The 27,312-nt window shown below is 44.4% G+C and overlaps 2 long non-coding RNA genes across 2 annotated transcripts in view; one reads left to right on the forward strand and one right to left on the reverse strand.

Moving 5' to 3' along the window:
* LOC138068063 (uncharacterized) overlaps window positions 1-27,312 on the forward strand; it is a 122,664-nt gene continuing 95,352 nt past the window's right edge. The window contains exon 1 of the long non-coding RNA XR_011142643.1: window positions 1-218. This is a non-coding gene — a long non-coding RNA (uncharacterized lncRNA). The remainder of the gene's footprint in view (window positions 219-27,312) is intronic.
* On the reverse strand, window positions 14,024-26,002 carry LOC104146603 (uncharacterized). The gene is made up of 3 exons (XR_694700.2): window positions 25,819-26,002; window positions 20,344-20,510; window positions 14,024-15,896 (listed from the first exon to the last, which is right to left on the reverse strand). It is a non-coding gene; the product is annotated as an uncharacterized lncRNA (long non-coding RNA).

Below are 27,312 nucleotides of genomic sequence, written 5' to 3' on the forward strand. Positions count from 1 at the left end.
ACAGCTCAGGCTGCATCTCATGTAGTTCAGCACTGCAGGTTCCCTCCTTCTGCACGGCTGCGTATAGCTTGTGCTGTGACCCCATAGAGCACGTACAGGTGACCCCATATAGCATGGATTGACGGACATGGCATTCAAAAATACTTGAGAGGCCCTAAGTATTGAGCAAGACCCCTGAGACGTCTGTCGTGGAGATAGTCAAGCACCAGCAAGTGCAAGTGAGTGTTTCCAGTTGTTTCTTTGTGTGTTCAGAAATGGCTCTGAAAACGCATGTTTTACTTCTGTGCTGACTGATAAAATGTTATCCATTCCTTTTAAGGGGTATATCTGAAAAAATGTTAATCAAACCAGCCAGATGGCTGGTTTCAGTGACTAACAAGGGCTTCCCAAAAGGCTTCTAACTACACATTTTTTATTATCATAAGCATGACATAAATATTGCTTTGATCCTCCCAGGATTTGTTTTGTGATTTCTCCCCCACTTGGTTTAAAACAAGCCTTTCTCTCCTTTTTCACAAGTTTTTTTTTTTTTTTTGGTATTCCTGATGTGTTTATTTTGCAAAATACCAAAAGCTCCCAAAATTCAGGCAGATTACAGGACGGTAGAAGAGGTGGAGGAAGAAAAATACATTTTTTTCACAATTTCTGCTTTTAATGCTGGAGGCTTCTTTCCAGTCAAAACAAGGCAATGTCAGGTTTACTTATCTTGGGGATCTTAAATGTGTTGTACTTCAATAGCCTGCAGGCAACAGACCTCACCCACTCAGTGCTGTGCTGAACGGAGGCTGGAGTCTGCTGATATTCTTGGAGCCTGAGGACTGTTGCTCCACTCTAGCCTTTGCAGCATCAAAACATTGGCTCATTCGCCACCTGCTCCCTCCCAACCAAAGGAAGGTTGCGGGTTACTGTTAGGCTGCAGCTTTGTGCAATGTGACTGCTTCGTCACATGTCATAGTTGTTTTCTTAATTCTTTCCCTCCATGTCCTGAAAGGTTTTCATTAGTCATCTAGGAAAAAAAAAAAAAAAACCTTCTATATTCAGAGTGAATTTTCCAGGCTGGATTTTTTTAGAAGCAGGCTCTGGTTCCACGCTTGAATTTTTGCAGTCATGAACAACCAGGTCAGGAAACCATGATTTGTAAAAAGGGGTCATCTGGGCTTCCAGGCTTGTGGCTCACTTCATTTGCTGGCAGTCTTCATTGTGCAGTGTAAGCTATGGCTGCTCAGCACTTCTGGAAATTTGGGTTGCTTCCTTAGGAGATCAAGAAACAGATTTGGATTTCTGATTTCTAGTCCTCTAACTTTAAAAAGCTCTCCACAGTTCCTTTGTGGGGCACCTAACACCAAACAGTCTCTACTGTTTTTACCAAAATCATGAAAGTAGGGTGCAAAACTGAAGGCACCTTTGAGGTTCTTTGGAAAATCCAGGCTATCTAAACGGAATTTTTATTATTTCTCTCAAAGGAATCCTCGCCTGGTGTTTTGTATGAAACATTGAAAACTAAGTCTCCAGGCTCTTTTGTATTTTCTCTTATGATCTCCTAACAGTGCAGGGCTTGAGCTGGGGCTTGACATGGCGTTCTAACCCAAAGACTTTGATCTTCTCTACCTTGTGCTATTTCCAGCGTTTCTCCCAGACCTTCAGTGTAGCATTTTGCTGGTGTATCCCTGCTGATGTATGTGCAGGGATACAGACACTAAGTTCTGGACTAGGTCCTAAATTCTGCCCAGATCCTTGTTCATATTTCCTATAGGTTGATTCTAGGCTTTCAGAAGTGTCTAATTAGTAGAAATATAAAGTGCATAAGGGAAGGCTGGATGAATCAGGACCTTGATAGTCTCTTGGTAGAATATGGGTGTCCAGCTCAGGCTCCTTTTGATAGTCCCTAAGGTGAAGCTCAAAGCACCTGGAGATCCTTAGCCATATACGGCGCTGTTTGCACTATTAATCCATTCTGGTTCTTGCTATTACTAGTGTCGTGACCATCCCACAAGGTGATCTCACATCTGAGTCCTAACTGTTGGTGGCGCTGCCCTCTGAGGTGGCTTGGTTTCCCACAGGGGCTTTCGTAGAGGTGCTGGGGAATTGACACCATGGTTTTGTGGGGGCAGAAGTCTCAGATCAGGGAAAGAAAGCAGATTCCTAGCTGCCTTCCACGCTCGAGTATCACGACGCAGGGCTTGCGCTCTAGCCAGAACTAAGTGGATTTTTTTGTTGTTGTTGTAATTCTGCTCTCTGACCAAAGGATTCTCTGTGGATCTGTTTCCCTGCTATTACTTATGTATTACTCTTCAGCCTCTTTTATAACTCTCCTGTCTGGCCAGGATCTCTCCTGACTTGGTCTTGGCTTCACAAACACCATATTCAAGGCTGCCGAGGTTTCCAAATAAACGGCAAAAGAGGACATTAATCTCTAAGAGGAAAATATTTGCCATCGGGTTTTGGTTATCTTGGAATGGATTATCCTCACTGCTGATTAACTCTGCCACAGATTTCCAGGCTTCCCCCAGCCTTGCCAGTGCTGCTCCTCCCTCTTTGCATCCTCCTTCATTTTCTCCTGCTGTAAGGCCTCCCTGGCTCCTCTTCAGTCACCAGGGTCTGCCTTGGTCAAGAGCACCTGTTGGGGTGATTCACAGTTGATATACCCTCGCTGCCAGTTCTGCCAGTGTAGACCACCCTGTAGTGGCAGCAGCATTAGGGCTGGGAAGGAGTGAGTTTGGGGATGCTAAGCCCTGGTACTGCCTGCTCAGCTGGTCCAAGGGGTAGCAGGGGATTGGGGAGCTGAGTCCTGCCTGTGGCATCTGTTTTCATGCCTGTCTTGCATTAGCCTGGCTGCATTCGGGGTATGGAAGCTGCCCTCCACAGACAGCGTGTGTGGGCTGGTGGTAGCTTGTGAAACCCCTGCACTGAACTGCTGGGGTGTTGGTGCCCCTTGGCTTTTCCTTTACCCCTTCCCTGGATGTTTGCAGCTCACACAGGCTTGGTATGACTATGGCTTTTCATATTTCAGGTTATCTAGGGAAAGATTTCTAACCCTCCCCTTTAGCCTCTCTTTGAGTGACACGTGATAGCAGGGTGGTGGCCCCATCCTGAAGCCCTTCCCCTCAGCCTTACTGTTGCCCCATTTTAACTGTATTCAGCCGTGTCTTGCCTCTCATTATCCCAGATGATTGAGTGAGAACCGCGTCTCAAGGATGAAAGTGCTCTTCAGCTCTAAGAACCGAGTATATCATAGGGAGAAAGAGGGAAAGAAAACCCACAGTGCTCACCTTCCCACCCTGCTAAGCCATGGCACCACAAAAGGCTCACCAGGAAATTCCCCATTAAACACTTGCGATCATGCAGGGATTTATATAGTTAGTGCAGGAAATGAATTTCAGATGGGCTTGTCTCAGCAGGAGACCTGGCAGGTTGGTGTAATATAAGGACAGAATGCAAAGAGGAGTCCCAGCCCTCATCACTTTCTCCTTAGAAGTCTGCCCAGAAGGGAAAACAGTCATCCCTGTGGCACAGTGTTTTTGCTATACAAGAATTTATTTCTGCTCTTTTGAGGTGACTGTTCAGCAATTGCAATAAGTCAGTATTTCCAAACCAACCCCCTCAAGCTGGGCTCTGAAATCCATCCCTGAACACCCATGAAAAAAATAATCACTCCTTTGTCTACAGTCTGAGACCACATAAGGCAGGGATGGAAGGAGTGGCGCTGGATAATGCAGAAGTTAGGGAAGAGGATGGGTAGACAGTGCCAGGTAGGACCGTGCCTGGAAGAGAAGGGGCAGTCCAGGCAGGGAACGAGGGGACTTGGTGGGGGGGGGGGCGGTTGACATTCTGTGCACACTCAAGATGAGTAAAGGAAGGGGATGAACCAAGGTCTTTGGGGTGGGAAGTCTTTCCCACACCTGCCTTATGCCAGTTCAAGCCAGTGCTAGCTGTGCTTTGCTTTTATAAGCAATAGATTCATTCTTGAGTTGCAAAAGAAAAGACCACTTGGGTGATTTTACATGGGAGGATGGAGGGGAGAGAGGGAAGAGCAGCAATTCCTCAAAAAGGAAAAGGAAGAAGATGGAAGGGCTTTTTTTTTAAATGGATCTGCATCACTGGATGCATGCCTTGCCCAGTCCTGGCCGCCTCAGAGACTGAGGAATCTGGTGCTGGAGTATTTCAGGTGAGCGCCACTCCACCACAGACATCCAGGCTGGTAGGCAGCTGTGCCTGGCCCCTTCCCAAGCTATGCAGAGCGTGTCACGGCACACCAGCTGGCTGGTGTGCCCAGCTGCACGCCCCCTGGTGCAGCGCAGGGCTTCCTCCACTGGGTTAACTGCTTCCTGGCCAGCAGTGGGGCACCTTGGCTGGACCCTTGTGCATCCTTCCCTCCTGGCCAGGACAAGAGCTGGTCCAAGGTTTTTCGGTGTTTGCACTGGAAACTGGGGTGTGACTATTAATATGAACAGAACTTAACTGTATCTCCATAAACCCATATAAACTCATTGTAAACACAAAACTAGTCAAGATAAAAAGAAATTTATCTCTGAGAAATATGGGGAAGCTTTCAAACGTCATGATGCTTTGGCTGTAAGCCTGCAGTAAATCTGCTGCTGGCTTAGAATTTGCTCTTGAAGGGGTATATAATGTCTCTATAGCCCAGGTGGCTTCCCTGGAAGGACAGCCAACTTTCACAGAGTACCAGCAGTGCAGCAGCGGCTGTCTTGTCTCCCTATAGCAAAATAGTGATAAGGAAGCCCTCCTCCTCCCTGATTCCCAGTAGGTGAGTATTTTGAATTGGTGCCAAAGCCTCTAAGCTTGCTATTTGACAAGGCTCCCCTTCTCCCTTTTTGGTTCTTGGGAAAGGTGAAGAGAGACTCAAGTTGGTTTTGTTCAGATGGCTTGCAGTGCATGGGCACCTGCCGTGTACTGAGTAGCATCCAGCTGAGAGAGATGTGGTGCCCGGACCACCTGGCTACCCCATGAAATGCAAAGCATTCGTACATGTATATCGTTTGAAACACATGGGTAGTCCCCCAACTTCAAGGACACCATTGTGTGTTTAACTACAGGAAAACTGCTAACGTGCTAGACCACTTTGGGGCCCTAGCAATAAGCTTTGTCCTGCAGGATGCCAAATGGTATTGACTCCCACTGGAGCCAGTGGGATTTGAGGGATTTGAGAGAGCTTAGCCCCTTGAAGGACCAGGTCTCTTTTCCTGTGAAAAACCTGGAGCCTGACTCCCCACTGCGGCATTACCCAGAGTGACTCTATTAAGACCACTTCCACTTTACTGAAACCTGTAGGCTTACACGGGAGCAATAGTCCCATCTGGCTAGAGTAATGCAATGGGGAGTCATGGCCAGAGTCTATGAGCAATGGGAAATCCCTAAGCATTCTGGCTCTAACACTGAGAAGCACCGATTATAATACCATCCATTAGGGATACGTTATGATAAACTAAATCCTATACATGACTCAGTGGTAAAGCATTTGTGCCACGATGACTTGAGGGGAAAAAAAATACAACAATTTCAAAGTCTAAAAAGAAAGCTAACATATTGTTAACAGTCTTCTTCTGGCTAGAACTGTATTTTTTATCATATTAAATAGTACCACTGTGTATTACTGCAGCACATAACTCCTTAGAAATTGATGTGAAGAAAAAGGACAACAGATTACAGAGCCAAGGTGCAGATGTTCAGCCTGTGGAAATCATCTTTCCTGCATGGAAGTCAATGGAGCTGAACACTTTTACATCTGCTAGCCTTCTGGCCATCTAAATTCTCTAGTACAGAATTAAGTAACAATTATATTAGAATATCAAAGCAGACATTCAATCTATAATTACTGTTAGAAACTCTATGGTAAAAAGTGGCCTAGAACCAGAGCCTGAACCAGGGCCTAAAACTTGTATCACAGCAGTGGTTTCCAGAAAGGTTTTTTGAGAATTAGGAACTCAGCTGTAATTCACTGAGGTTTGTGCCCCTAGCTCCCTGGCTTCATAAGTTGTGAATATATTTCAGGTTATGTAGTTAAGCTATAACAGTATTTTGAATTCTGTGGAATATACATTAATGGCCAGCAACAAGCACAATAACGGCAATGGGGAGTAATTAAACATATTCTGCAAAGATAAGTGGATATTGTTCACCAGAGACACATTATACGTGAACGCAATATTTCAGCGCTGCAGGGATTTTAGAAAACGCTGAATGTTGACCTAACTCTCCTCCATTGAAATCCAGAGGCTGTTACCCTGGACTTGGAAGAGAGCAGCATTAGGCCATGCTGATTGCTGATGAAAATTCCACCAAAGGGAAAATAATTGTGTGTATGCTCATCCAGCCACACATCATAATGAAAGTTACTGTAGTGGGCTTGTCTTCTGGGGAGGCTTCATTCTCCATGACACTCACAGCTAAAGCAATAGTTCATCGGTTGTAGGGGATATGCTCCAAATAATGCACTGGAGTTACTGAAAGGAATTTTGGGCTGATAGAAATTAATCGGAGTTTTGGCATTACCTTCCATGAGGCCCTGATTGTGTCCGTTACTTTTAAAACATACTGAAGAGCTTTAAAGTTGCAGGAACTAATTTTTTTGTGTGTGTTACATGGCAGGATTTCCTCAAGCTCTGTTGAAAAAGAGAAGAGAGAGAAAAGGACAGACACCATTTCCATTCCTTATTTTGAGCAAATAAATAAGAAAGAACTTACATTCTTGTAGAAATTAGGCTGTCTCTTTCAGTATATCTGATTTTTTAAATAATGCATGGTAACATTTCTGTGTTAAGGTCTGACCTAAGTTTATTGCTTAATTTCTTTTTTTATCTGAGCTTTAGTAGTCTGAGTTTGTCTTTTAAGCTCTGCTGCATTAACAGTGGGCTTGGAAGGAGGAGACAGAAAGTTTAAAGATGATGCAGTGGTCAGCGGGGGAGCCAGTGGACAAAACCAATTTGGGTTATATTCCTCTTATAGCTAAAGAAAAGAGACCAAGTTGAACAGTTGTGTGTTTTAGTGATGCTAGAGGGAGCTGGGGTATCTACTGGACATGCTAGATCAACATGCTCCGCATGCTCACATGGGAAATTAGAGCTTCGGCCTAGCATTGCTAGTGTTGCAGCAACAGGGACAAAACTGAATCTTGTATACGCTATGGAAAAAATATTTGGGTAGAGTTTGATAAACTCTCCCTAGAAATAGTCAACTCACCACCATGCTGGCTCTTCCAGTCCCCTTACTTTTAGCCCTGTGGCCTTCATCCTCTCTTGGTTGATCACTCTTGGTTTCCCTCTGCCCAGATGGGTCTCCGAGCAATCAGCTTCCCATTTCCCTCGCAATCTCTGCCATCCTCTGCCGGCTGCCGGTCTGCACCATCACCAAGTGGGCCAGAGCCACTTACCCAGCAGGGAGCCCTCCAAGGCTTTTCAGGAGGCTCTGCCACTACTACCACAGGGAGGTGTGGGCCCTCAAAGTGGATAGGCACCTAACTCCTGTGGGAGACAGGAGCCTAAATTCCTCCCAGGGTGCTAAGCCTCCCACCTCTCACACGGGCTAAGTATGAAGGGGAAACAGTCTAGAGCAGCCCAAGTGATTTGTTCAAAATCTATCCCAATTTCAAATTGAATTAGCAAGAGATCTGCGTTTTGTTTTGGTTTTTAAGTAGAAACAGCTGGGGTGAAAGGAAGAGAGGAAAAAAAATAAAAAGAATAATCCGCCTCATTCCTGCTTCCCATACACATCTACTGGCCTCTCTTCCTGAAGTTTTTATTTTTCGTTTTGAAAATGTAGGTCAGTGATAGAATGTAAGTCACACCATGTTCGAATATGTAGGTCAGGCAAACTGAACCAAGAAAAAAAAAAAAGGGAGTTTTACAACTGCTTCCAGCAGGAAAAGGCCACACTGGGATTTGGGCTTTTGAATGGGATATCCTCTCCCGATCCAGCCGCCTCGGCTGGGACGCTCGACCGTTTGTGGCCAAGAATAACAGGAGGATCAGAGAGTGGGAAGGGGGGAAGGGAGGGCAGGAGGTCTAACCAGCTCATATGACCCTCCGTTAGAGACTTATAAAAAGGGCTGGTACGAGCTCGTTTTTCATGAGTTTTAATCCCTCCTTCTTATGATGCCGAGCCAAGGGTTTTCTGGAGAATCTGAGTCACAAGGATTGCAGCTGGAAAGGGAGGATTGATAGCAGCAGCTCAGCAGGCACAACCACGTCTGGAGAGCTGGGAGGGGAGCGGCAAAGCCACCGGTTTTCAACAACGAAACAGTTTTCTTTGAAGGAATGGGGGGCGGGGGGGACGACGACACGAGTGGGAGGAACATACCAAAATGTTAGAAAGGGGATCACAGTGGTTGTCCTTATGTCACTGTTTCTGCTGCTTCTCTCCAGAGCCCCTTAAGCAGTGGATTTTTATAAATAGGCTCGTGCATGTGTGTGTGCATGCTGGGGAAGTCTGCTTTGTGATTTCATGTTAAGCTTAGCTGGAGGCATGTTTGAGAGCAAGAGGATGTCTTACAAAGTTTGATTTCCCAGCTTGATTTGTATGCCTGTGCTTGGTTTTATTTGGAAGTTGAGGGAAATAAAAGGACTTTTTTTTTTCTTTTTGAGTGTATTTTTCCCCTTCTTCCATTAAAAAAACCCCACGTATTTATAAGGGTGGAGCAGGGAATAAGATTTTGGGGAGAGCAGAGCTTGCCAACCACAGAGACAGACGAACTTCTCTCCCCATCTCCAGAGCACTCAGTATATTATATAGAGAGGGTCTGTGCTGGAGCTTGACTGGCTTCCCGTCCCTTGTGCTGCCAACTCTGATATCTGAGCAGGAGAAGGGAGGAGCAGGATGGATGCTTTTGTCCTGGCTAAGCCTTAATGCATTCCCTAACGGTATGGGCTGGGCTTCCTTTAGGCAGGAGTTAAAGTCGTTTAGTGTAAAACACAGCACCCTTTCCCAGTTCCAGCTGTTTTTTTATGTATGTCGGTCAGTACTTCATTAGCATGTTTCGTAGCACATGCTGATGAAGGACAAGAGTAGCTATGTCCCGTTTCACCCCTCTGCCAGAATATAAATGTCGTTTTTTTCTGGAGGCCCTTTCCTTCTGTCCTACAGTCCAGAGGCTTATTTTCTATTGCCCTTCTGCCAGGATAGGTGGGAGGCAAAGGTTATTGCCATATTTAAACTTGTTAACTCTAATGAGGAGTTCCCTGCATATCTTCACTACGTGAATGAGAAGAACATCTCCTTGGGTGTTCATCAGGACACATCTTTCCTGAATCCTCACTGTAAACTGAAGTGTGCAATTGATTCCATAGTACACTATTTTTACTTAAGGGATCTGATGATGAGTATCTCACACTGTGCTAGAAAATGGCCACCACACTAATATGCAGATCTGGTGAGCATTACTTACAGCAGATGGGACAGTACTTGTTTCCCTAGGTCGTGTTTGTGTTGCTCTTACATGGGTGGAGGAATATGCCCAGTTAGACAGGAATATGACAGTTAGAGGAATATGCCCAGTAGACTGGAACAGGAAAACACTTCATCTGTGGCTCTGGACATTTGCTTTTTCTGATTGTTTTTTTTTTCTGGTCACTTGAGGGAATTTGAATTCATATGAAGGAGAGGATTTAATTGTCTATGCCACTGTACCTGGTTAGGCAACGCCCTCACCTGTGCACCACGTCCCTTGTTGTTCCTGTCTGGGGCGCCTGCATGACACGTTCAGCACAGTTCATTCATTGTTATGTCCTTTCTGCTGTTCCTGCCCCTCGGTTAGGCTGATATAGAGACATTATATCTTGCCTCCCTGGCAGAGTTTCATGGGATAAGGAATCTGGGGGCATTCAAACGAAAAGGTTATTCCTATGAGGGATATAGACAATGTGCTTTAGAAATGCTGGAGCCATTACCTGGGCTTTCCTGCTCTTTAGTTGACCTGTAATTCCCAGCGCTGAAAAGGATAAAGTATCATTTTTGCCAGTCTTGGAGCTTTTAGAAGGTTCAGCCAGAATTGTGAACCGGCAACCTATGTCAGGAGCAAAGGTAGCTGTGGCTATGGATGGATGTGGCTACTGATGGATGCTTTTGACTAGCTGTCCCAAATATCAAGTCTCAAGAGCTCAAGCAGAGCTTTTATTCCTAGCTGCATCCTGACATAAACAAGTAGCTTTAAGATATGGACCGAAACCACTTCTTAAAATGGGACATGGGCACCTAAATCACAGAGATTGTTTGGAAATGTTGATATGTCTTTGTTAGGCATTTGTGGCTAAATGAATCTTTCCTAAGATATACAGATCTGATTTTCTTCTCCAGTCTGTGTTGCAAATTGGGAGGAAAATGACCTGAAGGTGATAGAATGGCGCTGAGGTAAAGCTGAGGTAAAACAGAATTAACATTCAAGCCTGCATGTGAGGGCCTGGCTTTATATTAAAAAGGATAACAAAAAAGCAAAAATCTCATGGAGAAAAGAAATGCAGATTTATAAACTCCAAAGAACCTAAAAGCAATCCTGGAAAACAAAACACAGTGGTATTAGCTAAATACCCTAAAAATGCATTAACATTGAAACCACAGGCACTAAGTAGTTTAGTGATGTGCATATGCATTTGTATACTCATCTGCAAATATCTGCAGCTTCCAATGCTGAGTATGAAATGATGGTGTTGCGTACAGCCTGAACTGCTGGGTTGGTCCAACTACTTTACTGGCAGATCATTCTGAATGGCCTGATTTTGCACTCTTAATGTTACCTTCGTGGCTTATGAATTTTAGTGTAACCAATCATTGCTTTTAGATTAACTGTAAAGACATGTATTGCCATCATCATCTGCCTTTCACACATGGGGCAGTGGTATGGAAAGCCCCTGCTGTGCTATACTGCCGGAATGCATGAGCCATATCCCTGGTTCTGGGGAACGTGGGCTGCCAGCACGTGAATCTTATTTCTGAGATCCGGTGCTTTGAACCTAACTTCATAGCCTCCAAGCGTAGTAAATACTGATTAACAGTACTGTAAAAGTGAGAAGAATTTGTTCCCTCATCAAGGAGCTGAGAAATTTCAGAAAACATGCTAATTGCCATCAGCCTGGAAACACCATGATATAACCTTTCCTATAGTATTCCAGCATTTCTAGAGCAAGTTTCCAGTTTCCAGTGTGCCAGTGCAAATGGCTGTGACCTCTCTGAGTTTAGCGACAGCTTAATTTGGTAGAGTTTAAATCAGAAGTTTGCTATTTTACACCAAGTGCTGGTGTAGACCAGCAAGTGTAAAAGTCGTAACTTTTTTTCCAGACTCCAAAGAAATCCAGATATGTTTGGAGTCCTGAACAAAGCTTTAGGCTGATGTAACATAAACTGGGTTAGTGTGAATGGTCTTAATAGCAAGTCTTTCCTGGTCCATCTCCTTTTGATGGGAATGCATGTGGAACTGCTCATGCGGACAGATAATCAGACAGACTTGGGGGCTGGTAGCCTTGGCAGGGGTCTGAAGAGCAGCTGTAGACAGGCTGCAGTAATCTCCTTAACAAGGGAATGTGTCTACACAGCCTAAAGGCTGCAGTTATTTAAGTATCCAAGTATGGAGAGGGCAGCATCACGAAACATCTAGTTGGCCTCTTCAGATGATTAAATACTGTTACAAAAGTGGACCTAAATTACTCCTGAGTACCATAAGCAAGGTGCAAGTTATACTTCTGAAGATGCACAGTTGGAGTCCTGAAGAGATGTCTGTGAGGGGGCAAGAAAATGTAAGGTGAGAAGAAACCTCCTCTCTGGAGAGTGGTTTGCAGCTTGGCAGCTTGTAGCCTGCTGCAAGAGGTGACAGGGACCCTAAGGCTCAGCAAGAAGGTGATGCTCTGCTAAGGGGATAAGCTGCTCTCGCTAGGCCAAGGAATAAACAACAGGGTGCCCGCACCTCTGTTTTTTGCCTGCTGGTTCAGAGGCAAACACAAAATATAGCTGCTTCCTCAGTGCACCAGCCCACTGCCTCTCTGCCTGCCAGGCAGAAGGGCACACCCTTTCTCTTAAATCTCTGCAGATAGGCCTGTCAGATAGACCTACACTCTTAACTCTTTCCTAACCAATTCACAAATGAATTATCCTATGGTAGGCCTGATCCTTTCTACGGTTTTCTGGGGCAGTCCATGCCCACAAGCAATATTAGCAGTGGTGGCTCTGTTCTGCCCTCTGCTCAAGAGAGTTAATGAAAATAGGGGAGACTTGCTGCTTAGGATAACGCGTCCCAAGTCGGCAGAGTCAGCAACGCCGTGCTCATGGGAAGATATAAAAGTGTCCTGATATAACACTGGCAGTCCCCCTTTTCCTGTCTTTGCTCTGCTGCAGACTGTGCAGCACTTTGTTGTACAGATAGTGCGAGCAGATAATGTGAGTGTATGATAGCAGCTGCCTCCTGGCTTCGACGGACGCTCAGATGTTCGTGAGCAGCAGCCGCGGGCCAGTTCTGCCGCTGTTCTTTGCATATCTCTGCATTGACCTCAGCCTGAATCTTCTGTTTGGAGCAGGGTAGGGTATTTCCCCACCAGGAGCTTCTGGGGGTCTAACCAGCATCTGGGAAAGAAATTGACAGTCTGTTGGCATAGGATGCCCAGCAAAGAATTCCACCTTCAGCAGTAATAACGGTGAAGTGAGAGATAACATATTTATTTTATACTTCTCATCCTGCAATAAACCCAAGATCGACCTTGCAAAGAACATGCCTATATAAATACTCCTTTCCTGACAATGGCAAGACACAAGAACTCAGAGTCAAATTCATTTCTTGCCAGTTGTCAGACAGGTTATTTTTCTTGCTCCTATTTTCCCAACTCTAAAAGGAGTGAGCTTGTGCAGAAGATGATAGAAACATCGCTGTCTGCAATGGAACAGGGTTGCAATGTAGGTGAGAAGGGCCTGGAGCAATGTGCATGACTTCAGCTTGCATTTCTTTCCGGGGAGGTGGAGTAAAGCCTCTTTTCATGTTATAGCGATGAGATCAGTGGATATGCAAGGGGTTTATTAACAGCCACCTTAAACAATTTTGACATTTTTCCTTTATAAGGCAACAATATTGAAACCTCCTGGGTCTAATATTTCTTATGAGTTTGAAAATTAGCTAAAAATGTGTATTTATTTTCTCTCTGCTGACAGGTGTAATAACAGGTTGAGAGTGTAGCTGACAGGGTGATGTCTATATCCCATGCAAACTAGTTCTTCCTTGGACATGAGCTTAGGCCATTATGCATGGGATTTTTTCTCAGTACTGTCCTCTGGGTAGCTGTCCAACCCTATTTCAGGGAGAATGGGACAGTATGGTGATGAAAGGATGTCCCCAGTAAAGATGCTAGGGTCCAGAGAAGCTGGGGATGGGGTGGGGGGGGACTCAAATAGGGAAAGGATCTTTGGACAATACCTCAGGTGTTGTCTCTTTGCCTAAAGGAGCTTCGAGAAATATCTGATCCTTCAGTGTTGTGTGTAAATTCATTAATTGGCAGCCTGTTTGGGGATTGAAGGGATTTCCTGGTACTGCTGAAGGGGATGCTTACACAGCATTTCATATTTTACATAACACATCATCTTTGCACTCATTGTGTGCTGCACATATATTGCATTGTTTACAGCTCATCACTCAAGAGATAACAAGCCCTTGAGGGATGGAAGTGGAGAGGGAAGGAAAGAGGAGAATGTTGTAAATGACTAAGTGTCTTCTTACCCCAGTGTCTCAAGTGCGAATCCTGAACTACTTGAGGTAGGGCTTCCATGAGGCCAGAGTGAGTTTTGCTTTAGCAAAGACAATAGGGTTGGGATTTTTGATTTTGCATAGATAAATATATGGGGGAACTTCCAGAATCAGCAGTAGCAGGCATTGTGTAGCTGAGCAATTTTCTCTGTTAGGAAGATAGTATCTGGTCTAATTATAGCTACAGTTCAGCATACAAGGGAAATCCCCACCATTACTCTTTCATAGCTGCTGCAAAGTTTCAGGGTCTGAACTATGACCTGCTTGTTAATTTATATTTACTACAAAGCTGTCAAACTTGAAACTTTTCTGTTGGTGAAGAAAATTCTCCATTGCTGACCCATCCCTTCTCTGTCTTGTATTGCAAAAAACCTGCACTAGGAGTAGATGTTGTGGCCCAGACTGAAGCTAGCCTTTTTACTGAGCCCACTAACGGTCCTAGGAACCCTACAGATCACAGAAATACCAATGATTTTATTCATCCATTTGAAATACAAAAAGTCTGAGAACTTCCTTTAGAGCACACATATGGCAATGCATTCACATGCTCTGTTCAGCTTTTCTTGTCTTCCTCATCTGCTCTTATATGGGTGCATCAATACAGTGGTAATGCCTGAGACCTTCCAAAGAGGTGTGCGCCACCTTTCAAATGCTATGCGCCTGACTATATTTTTTCTTCTCACATGAAAGATTAAGATTAAGAAGCTGGGACATGGTGCAGGAGAGCAGCCAAAATGCTGTGTTAACTCTGGGAGAGGTCGCTGCTCTTGCTGCATTCGCATCCCTGCAGGAATCATGACCCGGGAGATAGTGCCTAGCACAGCTTCCCCAGCACCTCTGTCTGGCCTCGTACCAGCTCTTTCTCAGGCTGCTCAGGATCTGCCACGTGCTGCCTTTGGCACCTGGGCTGGAGGTGACTGACTCACTTCTGATAAAGAGTCTTAGTTTCAGATAATTTACAAATAGGGCCTCTACAGCTGACTTCAGTGAGGCGCCGGTCACAGCAAAAAACTTGGGATCTTAATTATCTTCCTGCTCTTACTGCTGATGTTGTGCTGTGGATATCACGTGTTGGAGTTAGAGTTAGCAGAGTAGCACAGGGATGTGACCTTCATGTGCAGTGTGTGTATGTAAAGCGTGGCACATACGGTAAATAATTACTCAGAACAGATTCTGCTGCTGTCCTGTAATCACATGGGGTGGATTGCTAGTTAGTCAGGTCCTTAGCAGTAAGTCTGATGCAATCCAGGACATCCATCTAAAGAGCCATGTTAGTCTTGTAAAGAAGCGGTCGTTCAAACAAGCCTTGTTAGAAAAGTATTAACCCTTTGGATGTTCTAGCCAAGCAAAACAAAATTAGTTTTTAGTCACATGTCTAAACCCTTACGAGGGAGCTTTAATTGAAGTGAATTGATTCCTTCCCCGATCTGAAAAGTATTCATAGATTGGGTTACAAAACTGAGGAAAGAAATAAGTGCTAGACCCCCTCCAAAGATTTAGGGGATCAGTCATAAATGTAATTCATGTTCTTAAATCTGAGATTTTATTCTAAACCCCTCCAGCCTGCAGCCACCTTGCCCTGGATGCAAACATCTTTATTTGCCCTGTAAGTGCCCCTACAGGCACTTCCACAGAAATGCCCTCTTTTCCCAGCTGAAACACTTAGGTGAAATCTGAGGACTTTGGACTAAGATTTCTGGATGCCTCTCAGCTTAGTTAGAGCAGCTGTTTGCTTCACATATGCAGGTCATTTGCATGGTGCATGTTCAGCAAGTTCAATGTGTTGGAGGTGTTCTGGACCTCACAGCACAGCATGCGTACCTCTCAGCAGAGGTGTCTGGAAACTCCCATAGCACCTTCAGACTTGGCTTAATCTGATCTCCTCAATGCCTAACTCCTGTATGCCCACAGACCCAGCAGATCCAAAAATGAAGCAGAGTGGCATGTATGTATGTATGTATCTCGTATGTATGTATCTCACAAAATACAGTATATCTGGTTTGGGTTTTCCTTCAAACCCATCACCAGTGGGAGCCCACAGTCCAGTCATTAGCACATTTGACCCCAAAATGGTTCAAATTAGTCCTTAGTCCAGAGAGCGCATTAAGTCTCAAGAGGGCATTGCCCCTTGTTAGAGCTACGCTACTGTCCACCACAGGATGCCAGGTTCCTGGAGAGAGGAAGAAAAAGAGCAAGTCAGAGCTGGATTCTGTAGCCTAATCATTAGGGTTGTGGGTGGGAAGGGGAAATCCTGGGTCTGGTCTCCACTCCTATGTTTTACTACCACTCTACTCCTCATGTACTTTCCAATAAGTTTCCAGGGGAAAAAAATTGGAGATAATCCTGGGGTTGGGAGGAAGAGCACATGACTCCTCCTCGGTCACCACCTCATTTCTGTTCTCTCGCTCTTTGCTTGCTTAAATGAATGCATTTATTTTATACACAAAGACAAAGCTCTTTAGGAGAGGAGAAGCTGCATGTCCAGAAGAGCCTACAGAGCCCAGTGATTAGAACACTTTAAAGGTGCTATCATTTTAAACCTGCGGTGAAGAGAGTGAGATTAAGCCTAAGCTTCCTACTTGGGCACGTGCTTCTAACAGTCAGGTTAGGGAATATTATCCTTCCTGTTTGGAAAGAAATTGGTAGCAGACACTGCATTCAGTGGAAAACCCGAGCAGGAGCATGGTCTTCATGTCCACACAGGGAACACCCACCAGCTCAGCCTCCCAGCAGACTGGAGCTAGGCTGAGCTTCAGGTGGGCGCCTGGGATTGCTCAGCCTCCTGTCAGGATCTCTGAGTCCTGACCACAGTCAGAAATGCAGATCGCTGAGAAAGCCAGCTGGTAGATAGCAGGCTGGGGGGAATGAATTCAGAGCTGCAGTTTAAGATCCCAGTGCCTAAATTCTGTTTATAGCCCATGGTAAGCCTTTTGGCCTACCTTCTCATTTTTGGCATAAAGATTCTATCATTGCCTTTATCTATAACACAGGGCATCTGTAATATTTCTAGCACGAATTACTCTATGTCTTCTCAAAGTACTTGACCCTCTAATTATCGATACTAGGTGATCATGCTAGCTGTATAGTTATATGTATCAAACACATTTTCTGGGCATAGATATATAAATATGCATGCACAAACATGCATACACACATGCATGTGTGTATATATATACACACACATATATATATGCATGTGCATGGGTACACATACATGCATGTGTGTGTGTATGCATGTGTGTATATTTTTTTCTACCTCTCTAAAAATATATGTGAATAATTAGGAGTTACCCATTTAGGTTGACTCTTTTATTACGCTTCAGTGGATGATCAGTGCAGAATGCGTGCTGGGGATCTCCTTAGCTGGAGACTCAGCTTTCTGACAACAGAAATTCTCTGCACTTTGCCAAAAATGGTTTCCCTGGAAAGCATCCTGCATTTTTCACCCCAGCAATCAATAACCTACAGCCTGCTCCCATGGAGCATGTTACCATATTAAGGTTTTGTAGTTCAGTTGCATTTCTATCTCCATTGGATTTAAAGATCGCATGAACATGTGTAATATTCAAGCAAATACAATACTAATGGTATAAGCCCCACCTGGCCAGATCCAATATTCAATGCGTGTGTGAATAATGGCATTGTTGTGTCAGAGAGAGTTTACAATGGGAATTCAGAGCAGCTACAGGTGGTTTGAAATCAAACAAAGAAAAGTCCGTTTACTCAGTGAGCTTACTAAAACATAGTTGCAATTCAGGATCAGCTGATGATCAGTTCTTTTAGATAGCAGCCATCTGTCATACACAATGTGCTTTCAGTAAATAAGAGTACTCAGTGGGCAGCCCATGCGCTTTGGGATTCTCCCTGGAAGTCTGCTTTGGTCTTCTTTCAAGGTACAGCTGGTAGGTAGGCTGCAATCTTGGCCCTGCTATAAAACTTCCCGGGGAAGAGACCACAACACATGCTGTGCGAGAAGTTGGGAGAACTGGGGCTCACAGAGTGAGTGGTGTCTGCAGTGGAAGAGAAAAAATGTGAGCCATTCAGTGCCCTCATTTCACTGCTGTAGGAATAAATGCTCCCCTGTACAGCAAAAGCAAAGGGCATTTCTATAGGGTGCAGCTATAGTGGACATACATATCAGAACAAGTGTGCAAACCCTCATCTAGTCCATTTTCCTCCTGCCTGCTCTATTGCATTTGGCAATGAAAATTTGGTATGAAAGCTCCCGACCTCCAGGTGCCGCCCCACAAGGAACCGTTCAGGGCATGGAGGACCTCCCGCTAGAGGCAGCAGTGCATGGGGGGGTATCTTGCCTTGAAATGCAAGCGACAGCAACACAACTAGCTGCTGATACAGGCTCTGTTCTACAAGGCTCAGATTGGTGCTGTGGTGCCTAGCTCTTTAGTGCCTTTTCCTCCATCCCTGCTCCTCTCTATAGGTCTACGGTGGCTCTCTTCTCTGTATTGGTGATGAGGAGGGGTGGGCCTGGTGGCAGGCCTTGCTCCCCTCTCTAGCTACCAGCTGGCAGCTTTCTGCTCACTCTCTTTCCTAAGAAAGCACCCAAGCAGGGCAGAGCTGTGGGACCGAAGTGTTAGGGCTGTTTTTTTTTTTTTTTTTGCAGGGGGATGTCATGGGACCTGGCAAAATATCAGTTTGTTCTGAGAGATGATGTGAGAGTTTCGCTTCCATCTCAAGATATAGCTTCCATGGTGAAATGCCAGGGACGGATCCTGGCCTCACAGAGAGATCAAATTAACTGGGGAGCAGTTAACAGAGAAACAGGGAAAGAGTCACTGCCCCTTTCAGACCCTCTTCCAGTCCCACTGACATATAATGCAGAAATTGTAACAATAGTTCTATCTTTGGTGGTCACAATCCTTCTGGGTATCCGTATCCTGCAGGATTTGAATGCTATGGACTGCTTTACACTGCTCGGTTTTTTCAGATAGTATGATACTAGTTCCATGTTGAAAGATGTGTTATTAGTTTCAGCAGTTAGATGAATTCAAGACTGAGGAGAGTGCCTCTGTGGTAGCTGATAACATACTCAGGATTGCCTAAATACATCTAATTGTCAGATGACTAATTACAGTCAACCTTCCTACAGGCTTGTTATCAGGCATTTTAGGAGTACGACGGGATGCTGCTGGCCAGCCTCTCAATGCTCCCTCCCTCTGTGCAGCCCCAAACTGGAGCTCCCCATCTGGAGCCTCAAACATCTGCCTGCACAAGCGGGCTCTGGGGCAGCCATGGAGCTGTGCACAGCTGCACAATGACAGTGCGGCAGCACGGCTTCAGGGCTGCCTGAGCAAGGGCTCTTCAGGCAGTCAGTGGGTAGAACTTACGGATTAATAAATAATGATTGAATTCTACTTTTAAGCAGAACAGTCTTTCTCTCAGGCTGCCTGTGGCTAGTAGTTGCTACAGGCCGAAAAATGATCTCTCCTGTTGCCGAAGACCTTGACTATGACACTTGACTTATACCTCCTATTTTAGGATCCTGTCAATCCATGTGGGGATCCAATAGGAAAAGCAATCTCAATAACAAAAAATGCAAAACCAGAAGAACCTTTTAGCAAGGCACAGATTCTGGGACAAGTCATGTCTGTTCAGGAAGGGCACATTTACACTGGTAAGTGCCCCAGCCCGCACACAACACTATACCCCTGTTACCATGTACCTGATGTAGATAGAAGCCTAAAACCTGAATCAGATGCAGGGAGAAACAGAGCCAAAATACAGTCCTTCATGAACTAGTTTATATAAAGAGTGTGTCTTTATAATACTTAATAGTACTTCATATCAGTAAAGTACCAATTTGCACTGGTAAAGTCACTGGGGTCCTATTGCTTGTATGGTAAAGTTAGATCTGTCAATAGCCTCTTTGCTTGTCTGCATTTGAAGTTTGCCCTAATGCAGCCACAATGCATTGAAAGGACACAAATCTGCAGTGTAGGCAAGAGGAAGGATGGTTTAATCACTCGAGTGTTAGAGCTGGAGAGTCACTGGGTGACCTTGGGCGAGTCACTTAGATATCTGTGTTTCCATTCCCTGCTAGTTAATGGATAAATAGGACTGCCCTGCCTCCCAGGAGTGTTGTCAGGATAAATATGTCAGAGATGGTGGGGTGCGGTAAGTCAGTGGGGATGGCCCAGCATGCCACAGAAAGGCCTACAATCCCCTTGCCACACAAACCCTGAAAGCATTACAGTACTTAGCTCTCCTATAGCCCCTTCCTTGTGTGAATTTCAAATGAAATTCAAATGAATTACCAAACATCACTGAATTTAACGCTCATAGTATTCCTGGGAATGAGTTATTACAGTGTACAGTGAAGATAATAGTGGGGCAGTGACTTTCCAGGGAAATCTGATGTGGATCCAGTTTTCCTGTCCCTTAACCCCTTAACCGTAAGAATTTTTTTTTTTTTTGCTTGCTCATTTTGAGGAGTGGGGAAACAGCTTGGGTAGAAGGGTCAGGTTCAGGGTTTTTGTAAAGGGCAGCACAGCTTTTCACCTTTAGGTCTTCACCAAAGAGCTAGCTCAGACTCTAATCTAGATGTTGTCCTTAATCCTACCATTTCCACACACCCGCTCCCCCACCAAACGTGACAGTACCTTCAGTTCTGGCTGGCAGGTCCACAGAGGCTGAGTTGCTGCTCTCATGTGCATCTGTCTTACATATAGGGAGGGTGAAGGCTTGATCGCTTACAGTCCAGGGCTGTCTTCAGTCAGTTTTCTGCTGAAAACTGTGCAAAGAAGCAGGCACATTCTCCCACAGATGTCTTGTAAAAAAATAACAGAATGGATTAGTGTATTATAGTGTGAAGAACTATACGCCAAACCCATAGAATGCATAGGCTAAGCTCATCCTGGAGAAAGAAATTTTTGGGAGCCGCCACAGTCTTTGGAAAAATGTTAGAGAAAACACTGTCCTGGGACAGTCCATGCACTGTCACAGGACACAGAAGCACAGAATAGTTGGGGTTGGAAGGGACCTCTGGAGATCATCTGGTCCAACCCCCCCTGCTCAGAGCGGGGACACCTACAGCAGGTTGCCCAGGACCCTGTTCAGTTGAGTTCTGAATATATCCTAGGATGGGAACTCCACAACCTCTCTGGGCAACCTGTGCCACTGTTTGACTGTCCCCACAGTAAAAAAAGTGTTTTCTTATGTTTTAATGGGAAGTTTGAAGCTTCATACTTGGGCTAAGCTGTTCGACCACTTGAGCTACCTTTGCAGTGAAGCCTTATCTTAATTTAAATTCAGTCCAAGGTGATAAAGAGCAAAATAGTTTTAACATCTGACAGCTGTTAGGAGACTGCAAAGGGAATTGTGAGTGGCTTAACTTGGTCTCCAGAGGGTAGCTGACTGGGAAAGACACCAGCCCATAGAATGGATGGGCTGGAAAAATAAATCATAACTTCATCCTAGGCTCGAGCTCCTCAGAAAGGATGGCAAAGTAAGCAGTGCTCGACCTGGCTACATATCTGGGGAGGGCAGGGCACACCCAGATGTAACACTCCACATTGATGCTCCAGGGTTGCAGTCACGCAATGTGTCACAGGGAGAACAACAAACTTTTTTTATATCTTCCCACACATCTGAACTTCCTCCTTTTGAAGCAGTACGGCAAACAGAAATATCAGAAGCATGTTGTTGGCAGTGTTTTTAGTCAACAGTAAGAGACACAAGTGAACTTGTTCCTCCTTGTCCTTGTCCTTGTCTTTGTCCTTGTCCCCTTTCCATACAACAGAGATTATCTAACTGCTGGTCAATTTTCTGAGCAGAACCTTTTGAGGTTCCCCTTTTTCTGCTTTCTTGATAAGATGCTTGACTACAATACTGCAAGCCTAGAGCTGACTGAAGAGACAACTACTTATTAGGTCAAAGGGAATAGTTTCCGCCCTGCGTGCTAAGTGCTTGGCCAGGTTAAAATTCCTCGAGTTCCATGGATTGCCTTGCTGCTCTGTCATGAACGGTTTCATACACAATAGTTGACAAAGGAAGATGAGGAAAGTCACAGGGGAATAGAAGAAAAAAAATAGAAAGTGTGTTTATGTATAAGGAATGTTCCCAAAGGTTTCAGAATTATCCAAAAATAGATGCGCACATTCCTAAGGGCAGTGCAAGTATGGGTGGCAAGATCCTCCTGCTACTGTTGGGGGAGCACGGGGGAGGGAGGTGGAAATGTATTGGAAAATATCTTCATTCAGCTCTTGGACTTGGCTTAAGCATGAGAACAGCTATTGACTTTTATCCCGCGCCAGTCCAAAAGTGTTGCTGCCAGTATCTGTGTTCAAAGAACAGTTTGCACTTTGACATTAGCTGAGGTCTTCACCTCAGCCACATAAGGCAAAAGCTCTCCAGTTCAGTTACTGTCTGGTGCTTTAGGAATACAGACTATTTAAGTCCTTGTAACCTCTCTCTCTTTGTTTCTTAAATCACTTTTCTTTCCATTGGAGTTGCCACTTACGGCATCTTTGGTTTTATATAATATCTGTATATTGAGTCATAAAATTCCTAAAATCGAGGGTCTTTCCACAGACTGTTCCACTGGGGCGTGGGGGCAGGGGACTCTAATCTGTCCCAGCTTTAAGAGGAGAAACATTGTTTTCGTGTTCTTCATTTTCCTCGTTATCTTTTCCTTCCCGTTCCTCCACAGTTCAGAGTGACACCTAGTGTCAATGGCCTTGAGTAACAGCGGGGGAAAAAAGAAACCCGCTTGCATTTCTGCCATGGTAGGAGCCCAGGAGTGCCAGGAGATATGACTATAGCAATTTATCAGCCGAGGTGGCCAGAAAACATCAGCCTGTAGCTTGTTCTGATGTATTGTCCTGCCTAAAGGCTCTACTTTCCACTGCTTCGCAGGGGCCCGATCCAGTTCCCTTTGAAGTCAATGGAAAGCTTTTTGTAATTTTAATCCAAGTCAGGCGAGTGCTTAATAGAATATGATTCCTTCTTCCTTTTGGTCATAGTTTTCAAGGTACATGTTCCTGCATTTCACCAGAGAGGTTTTCTGGAATGCGATCTGTTTTACATTGTGGACTTAGGATAGAGTCTGGGCTAAGTTCCTTACTGTTGTTTGCTGTATTTTTCATGCTGTGTTTCATGTTCCTTCATTTAATTGTTTTGAATAAAGCAAAACAAAAACGAAAAAGTAATTACCAAGTATTTCCCCACATTTCACAAACTTCCTTTTTGAGTCATTGTTTGTGTGCCCTCCCTGGGAATTTGGTTGTAATCTCTTCTGCTTTCTTACTGACATGGTTTGAAATACTTTGAAATCTGCAGGATAATTTAGCCAGTATATGTTTCTAGCCCAAATTCTGGTGTCATAATAACTTTTGAAATAAGTTATCACAGGATCTTTGGGTAAATTCTGAAATTAATATTCAATCACCTTCATCTATGAATTCCAGAATTTAGCATGGATTTTTCAGGGAGGGACTATTTTGTATTGCTGTTGAGTTATTTTTCACGTTCATTTTCTAATTAGTTTAGGAAAAAAAAAAAAGAAATGATAGCCCTCTGTGTCTCTATGTGGGAAAGGCAAGGAGGGTTGGTTAGAGACTGCTGTTCTTTATGACCTTGCATCTCTAAAAAGTCTTGAAAATGCTGTGTGATATGGCCGCATCCCTCATTTATTCTTCTCATGTCCATCCTCACATCAAGAGGTCTTGCAAAGGGGTCTTCAAAGAATCAGCTTCAAGCCTGTGAGGTTATTTGTGCCGCAAGTACTCCCCTTGGCCCATGGGCAGTGGATAAACGTTGGTTGTCCTCCCCATTTGGTGGCTCTACAGTTTGCTGTTGAGCAGGATGATGATAAACAAAGGCTTATTGGAAAATCAGAGGTCCAATGCAGCTGAGTGCAATAGATGCAATGCTGGGAAGGCCCCACAGCTGGGATACAGGAGGTATCCCTGTGGCAAGGTGGCAAGGAGAGCAACTACAGGTTCCTCTCTGCAGTAAATCCTGTGACTTGATGAGCTCCACCTCCATGGTGCTGTGGGAGGAGGAAATCTATATCAGAGGTGCTCTCCTTTCTGAGACGGTTGGGACATTTGTTCTCCTTTTTCCTTCTCCGCACTGCACACTCCTCTCAGTGCCTCATTTGTGTCTGTTTCTTTCCTCAGTCCGTTTCTATCATTGCAGAAACTTCCATATTATCCTCACTTACAGTGTAGTGTGTTGGGCACTGCTCTGACTCTGTCTTCTGTGCAGGTGCTTCCAATGGGCCAGCCTGAGGAACCAGGGAGCCTCAGGAGGGCTTCACCTTCTCCTGAGGGCTTCTGACTCAACAGTTGACTTCAGATATGCCTGGTGTGTGTGGTTATGTTCCTGGGCCAAGGAGCGTTTCTTGGTTCCTTAGATTAGTTTTCCATTGTTGGAACACACTTTGCACTGTGATATATGAGTGCCTTCAAGGGATATCGCTAGCATCGGTGTAACATCAACAAGACCGCTCATGACTTCTGGGCTTTGGCTAGCCTTGATGAACCTAAATAACTTCAAGTGACATTCTGCCACCTTTTGTCCTACTGCCTTCTCGTCCCATAGAAAGTTTCGCATAGTAAAGCACATCTGGACTTGCATAAGGAAGGCAGAAGAAGGATCTTTGTGAACAGGCAAATTTCATCACTTTATTAATCCCCCTCTTTCAGACTGACAATAAATGCACAGCACAGCATAGATTCTAGTAATACAAATAGACAAAAAATAAGTTAACTTATTTTCCTCCTAATTTTTTCCAATGTATTGTAAGTTGGTAGAAACAGGGCTTTAGATGAGGCGGCCCATGACATGAAGAGATAAGGTGATTTCTATTCTTGTCCCAAATTCCTTGGTACCTATGAGACTTTAAGAACTAAGGTGATACTTGGTCCCAGTGAAGTCAATGAGAGTTTGCTCTTTTCAACCGCATTTTTTTACCCTGCATTTCAGCAATAAACTGATTTTCCAAGCTTACATTTTTTCCCTCAAATCACTTTAATGACTTAGTGAGTGGGGGTGGAGGGAGTAGTGGAGAGGAGTGCGTTAATTTAATGCAGATTTGTGTTCTGCTTAGTTTTTATCAGATTCACTTTGAAATGGTACAGATGAAATATTTTACAATATCTGGGTTTTCTTCCATTAATCATGTTTTACATTCACATAAAAACGGATCTTGTACCAAGTAGTTCATGTTTATGTGCGCTGTAAAATTAACTGAGTAGTCAATCTATGCATAAATAAAGCGTGTGCTTATGACACAAACTGAAAACAAATCTCAAATACTTCAGGTCCTATCTTAGTATCTCTTTTTGGCATGTCTAACCATGAAAGCCACTTTAAATATGTTAGATTTGCCATATGTCTGATTATATTTCTGGTTTCTCTGTGCAAGCCAGGCTGTCTAAATGGTGTGGGGGGAGGTTATGATGCATAATTGGCATGAGAATTGTAAATGTAAATGTGAAAATGAATAGAAAAAGGTACAGCAGTCTGAGCGCACAGCAATCAGGAAAGATAGCCAAGTTGGCTATATCTTACCTGAGTGATCAGAGCTATCCCTGGTCTCATGCTCGGGAACAGGAACGGGAAGGAAAAAAGGCTCAACCAGCATCGTCAATACAGGGGCTGTATGTATGCTTGCAGAGCATGGCAGTAGCTGAGCAGGGCTGAGTTGGGGTTATAGGGGCCCACCTAGGAGCTGGGTGGTCTCTTGTGCAGTCAGTCTGGCTTTAATGCATTAGCCATTTGACCCAAGGAGTGCAAATGGCATGTAGCATTATTAGTGTTTAATAAGAATCATTTAAGCAAATCGGTGGCCAAAATATGCAGAATAATGGGATAAAGGTTAAAATGGTTCTAACTGCTGCCATCTGCTTCTTACTGAATGTGTTGGTGAGGAGGGAAGAGCCCATGAGCCAACAATTGCCTTTACAATTAGCAGTATATGCTGTGGTCAGAAGCTATTTATTTTGGCTTGGCTGTCGGTAGTAGGGATATGTGTAAAGGGTCAGGTAAGCAGGTGTCTGAGTCTGAGGTTCTGCCTGTACTTGCCAGTTATCCACCCTGCTGCCCCCAGGACTGGGCATATTGCCTCCTACCTTGTGGCTTGATACCCAGATGAAAGCCAGCTCTTCAAGGTGCAACTCTGCTATTCGCTTGGTGGCCAAAGTAACAGTGAGCTGTGCAGAAATACAGCGATGAGAGAGGGGATGTAAAAGCTGAAGAGAGGCAAAGAGCGGGCACTCCAATTGCCTCTCTGCTGTTGCTGCCTGTATAAGCTTTTCTTCTCCACCCCAGTGCAAAGTCAGACTGTCACTGAGGAACTTGCTCATGGGTTATAATGTAGGAAACATCACCTCGGGGTGAGAAGAGGTCAAAGAACCCATCCAATTGTAAGGACTCTTAGAAAAGGAGCAGAGAACAAGACAGAAATACCCATTCTGCCCCTGTACAAATCTGTGGTGTGTCCATGTCTGTGAGCAGTTCTGCTCTTCCCATCTCGGAAAAGTCACACAGAGCTGGAAGAAGTTCAGAGAAGGATAACAAGGATGATCCATGGCATGGAACAGCTTACGTATGAGGAACAATTCATTAAATCAGATCTTTTAAGTTTCTCTAACTGTTTAGCCTGGGAGAGAATTGACTGAGGAGATCTATGATGAATTTATAAACTCATGTATGTCTTGGAGGGGGTTACTGTTCACTCTTCTCGAAAACAAAACCTAGAGGCTGCAAAAGAAGCTGGAAAGGGGAAAGTCCGGAACAGCCAAGAGTGAACAGTTCTTCACATCAAGCACAGTGAAGCTCCGCAACTCCTCACCACCAGATGTTGTGGGTGTTAAGAGTTTACATAGGCTCAAGTGGTGATTGAACAAGTTTGCAGAAGGGAAATCCATCCTGGTTTATTAAATACAAAAACACCAGGAAATTCCTCAGTCTCAAACCATTAGAGGTAGGGAGAATACTCTTGGGGAATATCGCTATATGCTTACTCTGTTCTTATATTCTTTACTAAGAATTTGCTTTTAGCCAGTGGCAGAGACAAGATATTGGTAGAGGCGGACCTTTTGTCTGATTAGTACACTCTTATGTTCACTCCCTTCATCATTAGGATGCCAGTGTATGAACATTTGCTAGGGAACATTCATTTCAGAAAATACCATCCTTTAAAAATCCAGACTGCCCTGTGAAAGGGATAGAGGTAGTCTCTGCAGTCTTCATGAGGTAGTTCTCTGCAGTCACACCAGGAAGGTAGACCACATGCAAGTGTTTAGCCAAAGTGTAATTATGAGAGAAGGTGAACTGCAGAGTTAATGGTAGACATTGAAACAAATAGGCAGTTATTCCTTTGGCACTTTTGAGAGGTTCATTTAACTTGGTCCTTTCAGTATACAACCGGGAGCTATATAATCTCAGTACCCAAACTTAAATGTCCTCAGTAGAATTCCTTCTGGTAAACAGCCTGGTTTATCTGAGATACTGTGTTTAAAAAAACATAAAAAGAATAAAAGATTGCATGGAAAGTGATTCTCTCAGGTCCGGGTGAATCATCTTCCCTTAGAAAAGTTTTCTGCTGTTAGATTCATAGTCAG

This window comes from Struthio camelus, chromosome 1 (genome assembly GCF_040807025.1).
Source record: "Struthio camelus isolate bStrCam1 chromosome 1, bStrCam1.hap1, whole genome shotgun sequence".
Classification (NCBI taxonomy): domain Eukaryota; kingdom Metazoa; phylum Chordata; class Aves; order Struthioniformes; family Struthionidae; genus Struthio; species Struthio camelus.